Genomic DNA, 9,563 nt, shown 5'->3' with positions numbered 1-9,563 from the left:
ACTGTGAGAAAAAGGAAGGAAAAAGTAATCTGGATAGTGTGAATAGACCGTGATGGGATAGGAATTCGGGGAGGAGGGGCAATGGAGCCTTTACCTAGGGCACCAGTATATGTAAGGTGGCCTTGATTTTGTCATAAATGAAGATGTATCAGTTTGGCAGTTTGATATTCTATTTTCTCATCCTTCCTAGTTTTGGACTAGTGTATGCTGTGGATATAGCTTGCTGGAGAACGCACTGGCAACAAAATACTTCATCAGTGCAGTTTCCTCCTTTATCTTGTACTGAATGCTTTCATGAAATAAATACAAATTTACATTGTCCTTTCAGAAGTTTCTGTTTTCAGTGTTTTGCATGTTTCCACACAGATTGGAAAGTGCTGCAGGGAGTATCCCAAAGTTGTTAAGAAAAGAAATCCCTGAAATGAGAAAGACTTTCAGTGTCCCATGACAACTTCAATCCCCATTTGTATGGACTGGCTGTTTATTTTTCATTATTTTGTATTATTTTCTAAACTAACACATAAACAATCAATTAATTTCCCAATGCTGTTGTCTATAATTTATCTTCTTAAGATAAACTAGAATGTGAATACAAATTTCAGTAGGTAAAATGGAGCCTTGTGAAACGTAGTTCAGTAACTTGTGGCTTGTTTGTATGAGGATGTAATGATCTGGAACTTGCACAAGGTAACCGACTCTGAACCTAAGTGTCATGTTTCCTAAACATCATATTCAAGTGCTTCTTTGCACAGCCATGACAGATACTAAATAAGTCACTCATATTTTTGGCTGGGTATGGAATAAAAATATCCTGGTTAACTGCTTTAAATGAATTGTATAGCAGCATGATCAGTCAGAATTTTAATCCAAAACTGTCACCAGAGGGTTAAACATGTTCTTTGCAGTTTCAGACTAACAGTGTGTCAGTGGTATCTGCTTTTGTGCTGTTATAGTGGTAGCTACATTTGTTAATTAGATACACTGAAGGACCAGAGCAGTTGCTATTTCTGAGCATTTTCCATATAATATATTAAGTATGAGAAGAAGCATTCATCTTAAACATGTTGAGTTAGGTTTTTGGCTATAAACAAGGGAATAGCAACTGCACTTGAATGAATGTTTGCTTTATATAATAGCTTTAATAACTCTTATTGCAAGTTTATCGTACAGAGTTTTATAAACGAGCAGGTTGGATTTCTCATTATAAATGGAATGGTGCATTTCTGCACTTTATTCTGTTTTTTCAACTACTATTTGTGTGTTTTTAATAAAGATGTTATTTAAACTAGCTTGTGCTTCCCTACTTTCATTAGTGGCTTTATACTTTGGAAAGTTTTTAAGAAACTATTTCTACCACCTGTTATTAGGTGGGATATTCACGGTATGGTTAGGTGCCTGAACTCGAGGGAATCTTAGATCTTCCACACAGAGAAGTTTCCTCATTATTTGTAGATTTCTCATTATATGCACTACATCTTGTATTAATTGTACTTATATTTTGTATGATTCTTAAATACTTGTTTTACTTGAGTGAGACAGGAAAGATGTTACGAATACAACAGTGTAGCTCTGCCATTCCTTTGTGCGTTTACAAGGACTGCCACTGGCAGTGCTGGTGTCATATTATCAAGAAAACATTGTGTAATACACAGTTATAGAAACATAATGGTGGTAACCCTGCGTCTCAGAACTCACTCTGAAAATAACAAACAATCCTTAACATAGTAGAGACAGCCCAAACAGTGATACTCAAAAGAAAATTACACAAAGAAGGCAACAAAGAAAGCAACACACTTGTTGTTGACTTTGGAACCCCCCCCCCCTTCCGAATTAAATATCCATGAAACGAAAGAATTTTTTGAATGGAGACATTGTGTGGTGTTTTCACTTCCAGATGAGTCTGACTACCATGGAAGGACTGTATTTAGTGTAGACAGTACTGATATTAACAAAGGCAGATTAGCTATTGCCAAGAATGGATTCTTAGGACACTGTTCATTTTCTTTTTCTGATTTTATTATTTGCTAATTAATGCCTCTTTAGAAATGTAGGACTGTTCACTTGCTCTCTATACATATAAACTGTATTTTGACACAATCAGTTTCTACAAGAATTTGTAGATGACATTTCAACTGTATGCAGGGCTCACAGGAATCCACTGCCTTGCGTGTAGATTGTCTACATCAAACCACTATCTGTATTTTGCACAGGAGTGAAATGCTCATTTTTTTCTTTGTTAGCACTATATCATTTATAATCAGATGGTTATTAATATCTACAGAAACCTACACAGAACAATATCTTTATCATGTCAAGAGCACCAAACTTAGACATGTATTTAAACATAATTTTCTTTATTATCTATACAAAAATAAATCCAACGAGTTTAATTTATGAGACCTTTTCAGGACTTTCAAGATGGTTCAGTGATGACATGCTACAATAAAAGTCTCCTATGTTGTTAGTGCGGGCAGTGGACAACGTTTTAAGAACAGAAAAATGGACTGTGGTAAAATGTTACGTATATACATTAAACATTTATCATACAGTCAGCTGAGCACTGTAATTTGGGACATTGTATTAACCCACTATTTTATTTTATTCTTTGGTTCAGTGATAAAATTAACACTATTATAAACACTAGTCTTTCCAAATTTATAAAGATGCAGATGTTCTTAAAATGTTGCTTAATAAAACCCATGTTCCTTTGAAGCCCTTGAAATATTAAAGACAAAACTAGTATATTTAGATGCCATAGTTGTAGCAGATGTGACTGGATTATGGAGACAACTATAAATGTACAGCCTGAAACTAAAATTACTTACAAACCTACATATACTTTGTCTTGGGGTGCTAACAGTTTTTTTTTTGTCTGTAGTCAGTGTCCAGTTATGTGAATGGAACCTATCTTTCAGAAATCATCCTAGGGAATTAAGGAACATGTTCTATGGACATAGTTACAAGAGGCTAACAAATGCTTTATCAAATCATATTAATAAAGTTTGATAGATGCATGTACTTAAGCAATCGGTAACATCAGCACTGCAGTTTAAATGGGAAATATTCACTACAGCTTCCTCAGAAAGCTTTGGAAGGAATACTCAATTCATTTTCATGTAATTTTAAATCCTTAAAAAATCTGTGAAGTTGCATAATTCATTGATATTTGTAATAACAAATGTTTGCATTAGGTTGCTTTTGTGAATATATATATATATTTGATTTTTGTAATATGCTCTTTTTTAAGTAGTTGTTTTTAATTTTCCAGTATATTAATTGGTTTTGCTTGGTCTCCATGTTACCTAAACTTGGTTTCGGGTGTGTTTTAATTAAGCACAGCTAGCAGGTCTAAGGGAACCCATACAAAACATTGTTTCACAGTAGAAGTTTATGATTCTTATATTGCCTGAGTGTTTATTATATTCATTTTCACTACATTTTTAAATATAGATACTTGTATCACTGTACCATTAGCTACCTTTCTGGTACAGCTACTGAATTCTTGTAAGAAAAGTATGTCATGAGTTAACAGGTACCATAAATTGATTAATACCAGAGTTACAACCTTATTGCCTTTAAGAAATTTGACCAAAATCTTAATTTCCTGGAATTTACATATATCTAGTTGGGAATTTTTTTTTTATAATCAAACACCAAATGTTGACATCTGTTTTGTTGACATACTTTAGAGATTGACAATCTTGGGGTTGGGGAATATGTCCCTACCCCAGGGACTGTGTTCTGAGTTAGTATATATAATTGTGAAACGTAAAATAATGCTGTATAAGAGCCAAAAGAAACAAGCAACAGTTGAGCAATAGTCACCTTTATCAAACAACAAAGCTTTCAGGTATAAAACCCTTTCTCAATGATTAACAAAAGGCACATTAAAACACCTGTTTTAAATACAAGCCAAAAACCATCACATGACCCGCAGCCAAAGTCACATGACAAATCAAACATTATAAAATTTGCAACATAAAATTATGTAAAATGTTATGTAAAAATTTGTTGGACTAACATAAAAAATATCCCTACTTAACAAACATAATTCATCATTTAACAGACTAATGCATTATCAAAACACATCAAGTGTTATGGAAATACTCATAAGTTTAAGTTCAGGGTTATTGACAATGCCAGTGTGTCTGTTGGGGGGGGATATCTGTAACTTGCTTGAAGTAAGAGAATATGAGTGGATTGTGAGGCTATCTGCTGATACAACCCCTGGTTTGAATGCAAGCGTTTCTTTAAAGCCAATACTTGTTAGGATACAACATTCTAAATTAAAATAATTAGATCTTTATTAATCTCTTTATGAAATGTTAAATGATGAATTATGTTTGTTAAGTAGGGATTTATTTTTTATGTGTTAGTCCAACAAATTTTTACATAACATTTTACATAATTTTATGCTGCAAATTTTATAATGTTTGATTTGTCATGTGACTTTGGCTGCGGGTCATGTGATGGTTTTTGTCTTGTATTTAAAACGGGTGTTTTAATGGGCCTTTTGTTAATCATTGAGAAAGGGTTTTATACCTGAAAGCTTTGTTGTTTGATAAAGGTGACTATTGCTCAACTGTTGCTTGTTTCTTTAGTATATATAATTAGCATGGGGTTGCAGGAGGGTCTTAACCCCCCCAACAAAAAATAGTAATTTTGTTTTGCATGGCCTGAGGTTGTACCTCAGATCATGTATATTAGTTGTTTTTTTTTTTTCACCTTTTGAAAATCGATGTTTTTAATGTCAATCTACTAAAGTTTAGATTAACTTTAGTAGATTAGGTAATTATTATTTTTTTTAGTTTTATAAAGATGAGGAGGGAGTAACATCAGTGACAGTTTAAGAGCAGCATGCAATTAAATGAAAAGCGAGGGAAGTGTTGGGTGATGAGCCTGTTATGCATATTACTGCTGTTAATGGAGATTTACATGCGTTAGCTTTCCAAGCTATACATTCTAGAAAAAAGTGTCTCAGGAGGGGACCATTATTGGCCCAGAAAATGCAACAAAGGTCATCTTTCAGGAGATGATCTGAGACCAAGAGCATGGTAATTCTTAAAGCTTATCGGAGAAACTCAGGCTTTTCTGCTCTTCAGTTATTTTATTACTGAACCTTTGTACCCTCTCAAGTGAGCCATATGTTTTGTTGGGGGAATACAAACACGAGGTTTGTATGCAATGACTGGATTTTATTTTATTTTATTTATTTTTATTTTATTTTACATTTATTGACCGGGCTAGTCCAGCTGGATAATTTCCATTTTCAGTGGAGGCCCGGGGAGAAAAGCTCCACAATTAAAACAAGGTTAAACATTTAAGCAACAATGCATACATTTTAGTGTAGTAGAAAATACAGCGAAAAAAAATCAGGTAAAAAACAAATAGCCTAAGCTATATATTCATATTTTTTTTTTTTTTAGAACAGTACAGTAATTTAGTCATTTGAAATAGCAGGGAAAGATAGTGATTTTTACGTAGGGAGGTATGGCTGAAGAGCGAAGAAGTCATTTAGTCTGGATTGGTACAGGAGCAGAGCCAGAAGTTGTTAAGATGTAATAGAAGTTGTTTTTTGAAAAGTTGAAAGGAGTCTAGTGAGGTAATGTGTGGGGGGAGGTTATTCCATATTTTCCCTATGGAGTTTGAAAATAGACAGTTACCTGCTGAATTTGTAATTCTAGTTGTGGTGACTTGTATCTTTTCGCAGATCGCAACTGTTTCAAGTTTTGTAGGGAGTAAGGAGGTTACTGAGAGCTGGTGTTTTTGTTGGTTGATAAAGAATGTTATGTGTAATTAAGAGTTGTTGATAGATAAGCTTGTTAGGTAGTTCTAACCATTGTAATTGTTTTAAGTTATTACAGTGGTGAGTTCTGTACTGGGATGCTGTGGCAAACGGGCTATATTATGATAGGATGTAGTTAGTTTTTTCAGGTTACCTTTAGAGAGATTGGTGTAAATAGAGGAAGCATACAGTAGGGTGGAGATAAGATATGATTGAGCTAAGGTGGTCCGTGCTTCTGGAGTAAGGAAGGGTTTTATTCTGTACAGTGAACCTATCTTTTTATTTACTGCTTTTATAGTGTTATTGATATGACAATCATAGTTAAGATTATTATCAATAGTAACACCAAGCAGTTTGGTAGTAGAGTCTGGGGAGATAAGAGAATTGTCAGCTGCAGTAATAGTAAAATTTAGTTGAGGAGATTTGTGGGTAGGTGAGAATAGTAATAGCTTTGTTTTCTTGGAGTTGAGAAGGAGACATCTTTTTGAGAACCATTGTTCAACGGTTGAAAAGGTAGATTGTGTGAGTGACTGGAGTTCAGATTGGGTGGGAGCTGTACAGATGATGGTAGAATCATCTGCATATTGTATGCAGGTAGTGTTATGGATAGATGATTGAAGATCATTAATAAAGATAGAGAATAAGAGTGGACCTAATATTGATCCTTGAGGTACTCCTAAGGAGATAGGTAGTAGAGCAGATAGAGAATTTTTCCAGAGTACTGCTTGTTGTCGGTTTTCAAGGTAGGATGAGAACCAGGTTAAGGAGGAAAAATCCAAGGCAAGTGAGTTTAGTATGTGTAGGAGAAGTTTATGGTTGACCATGTCAAGGCTTTTGACAGGTCTAGGAAAAGAGAAGCAGTTAGTTTGTTATTATTACGGTTACAGTTTATTGTGTTAGTAAAGGAAAGTAGTGCAGTGGTCGTACTATGTGAGGGTCTAAATCCATGTTGAGTGTTTGCTAGTAGGTTATTTTGAAGGAGATGGTTAAGTAGTTGTTTGTGTATACATTTTTCCATGATTTTAGCTAGTGGAGATAATAGTGCTATTGGGCGGTAGTTAGAGAGGTCAGTGGATTTGCCTCCTTTATGTAAGGGTATGATGTGTGATATCTTCCAGATTGCTGGAAAATCACTTTCTTTTATGGATCTGTTTATTAGGATCGAAACAGGGTAGGCTATAGCTTTGCTGCTACCTGAAGGAATTCAGCAGGAAGCTTATCTGCTGAGGGGGTAGTGGGTTTAAGTTTTTGTAAGAGATATTGTATGTAGGAGGTGGGTATGGGTTGAAGTTGAAGGGAAGGAATGACTTTGTTGGTGTTACTTAAGATCAGTTGGGAAGCATCAGGGGATAAATGGCTTGCTAGTGTTTGTATGGAAGTAGTAAAGAAGCTATTGAAGTTATTGGCTATTAAAGAGGGATTATCAGGTCTAGATTCTGTGGGTTAGGTGTTACTATTTTACCTGGGGTAAGTAGATGATTGATAGTAGACCAGAACCTTTTGGTTCTTTTTGTGGATTGCTGAAGTTCTACATAGTAGTTCTTTTGTCTGAAATAATAGCATTTTTGGTTTTGTTTCTCAGCTCTCTAAAGGTTTGATAGTCTGTTGGGTTTCTAGAGGAGCGCCATTTCATCCAAGATTTATTTTTAAGCCTGATCTTTTGTTTAGTATTAGAGGTAAGCCAGGGTGCTGTTCTGGTCTTTATTCTAATGGTACGACTTGGGGCATGGTGGTTTAGGATTGTAAGGAATGCTGAGTTGAAATATTCTACAGCTTTGTTGAGAGAGAGGTGCTTTAGAGGGGTCCAATTGTATTGTGAGAGTTCTGTTTGAAATCTTTGGGGATTAAATTGTTTCTTTGAATATAGTGTTCTATGTGAGGTAGGTAAGTTTTGATGAGTTTTAGCTCTAATGACATATGTGAGGGAGTGATCGCTAAGGTCATCAGGAAGGATGCCAGTTTTGTAGCTTTGTGAGGGGGAGTTTGTAAGAACCCAGTCTAAGGTGGTTTCTTTTTTGCTTGTTTTATTTATTCTAGTGGCACTATCAATTAGTTGTTTGAAACCAAAAAGGTTTAAATGGGAAGTGGGGTTAGCATTGTTAGAAGATTTCCAGTCAATGTTAAAGTCTCCAAGGACTAGTGTTTCTTGAGGGAGGTAATTTGAGAGTTGTTCAAGAAGTTGTTCTAATGTGGGGATATTATTTCCTGGAGGCAGATAAGCACAAATGATGTTTATTGATTTAGTAGTATTAATTTGAACTCTAGAGCAGATTATTTCGACATTATTGTTTTGGGTAAGAGCAAGGTCAAGAAGAGTAAGCTTCAGGTTAGATTTATATAGGATAGCTACTCCACCTCCTTTCTTGGAGGTTCGATCAAGTCTAACAATGTTATATCCAGGTGGGGTAATTTCAATATCTTTAATAGATGGTTTTAGCCAGGTTTCTGATAAGCATAGAATGCCAAAGTTGTGTACTTCTAGTAGAGCGTGTATTTGACTAACTTTATTACAGATACTGCGTATATTTAGGTGGGCCAAGGATAGTATGTTTGTAGTTATAGTTGATGGAGGAAGGAGAGCTTTTATATGGTGACTGTGTGTTTCAGTAGTTGTAGGTTGAGGGCCTGGATTGGGGTGTATGTCACCGTCCTGAAGTAGATGGAGTAGTAGACCATAGTTTTTGGATATGTGTTTTAGAGATGTGTCAAATACTTTCTTTGATTTAGTTTTTAGTAGTTTACAATGAAATAGTCTATGGTATTTGGGAAGTAGATATATGGTTTGTGATAAGGTAGGTAAATAGGATGAAGGTAGGTATGTTGTAGATGTACTAGTATGTTTTGAGGGAAGTGAGAGAGAAATAGTTAAGGAGTGTTCATAGGAGGTTAAGAAGTAGGTAGTAATGAGAAGGAATAATAGTAAGAAGGTGATAGGTAGTTTAAGTTGTGAGTGGAGGATAGTTGTAGACATGATAAGATAGTTGTATGTGAAGTAGGGTTTCCTGATATGTTGTAGAGGGCTGTGGTGGAAGTAGGGGTAGAGTGGAAGGGGCTGTAATGGTATAGGACTTTAGTGAGATAGTGGTGGGTTGGTTAAAGTGGTATGTAGGTGTGACTAAGTGAAGGAAGTTACACAATCTGTGAGACTGTGAATTGGATAGGATAGCAGTAGTAGGAGGTGTGGCTTGTAGAAATATAAATGTAGGACCCCTGGGGGTGGGTGGGATATGGGGGTAGGGTGGGGAGCGGAGCGGGCACACAAAGTAAACCAGAGGAGAGTGGAAAAGTATCAGGAAGGAAGGGGAATCAAGGCAAGAGAAAGTATCCTCAGGGAGAGGATGAGACAGAGAGGTAAAGGAGGAAAAGGATTAGTATAAGGAGGAGAATAAAAGTGTAAGGCAGAAGTCAGTACTAACATCCCAAATAGGGATGAGAAAAGTATAACATCTAGTGGACAAAGTAGTAGTGCAGTAAGCAAACAAGGGAGCTACCAGGCGTGGAGCTGTACTAGATGGGAGAGAGAGGATAGCCTATGTGGCCATCCGAGGAGACTGTGAGGGGAAATGAAGGAGTAAGGAGGGGTAGCTGCTGGCTGCTTAGCTAGTGGCAGTCTGAAAGTTTAGCAGGAACATTTAGTTAAAACGTAATATAGCATGACTAGGTAGACATACTCTCTTTTTTCTGGTGGTAGAGGGTGGTAGAAGAAGACAATGTCCTGACCGAGTCCAAGGGTATTCTGTGGGGAACACCCTAATAGTGAAATTAGAGGGATACAACC

This window comes from Protopterus annectens, chromosome 12.part0 (genome assembly GCF_019279795.1).
Source record: "Protopterus annectens isolate FY-2018-M chromosome 12.part0, PAN1.0, whole genome shotgun sequence".
NCBI lineage: Eukaryota > Metazoa > Chordata > Ceratodontiformes > Protopteridae > Protopterus > Protopterus annectens.
This window is presented reverse-complemented; position numbering follows the sequence as displayed.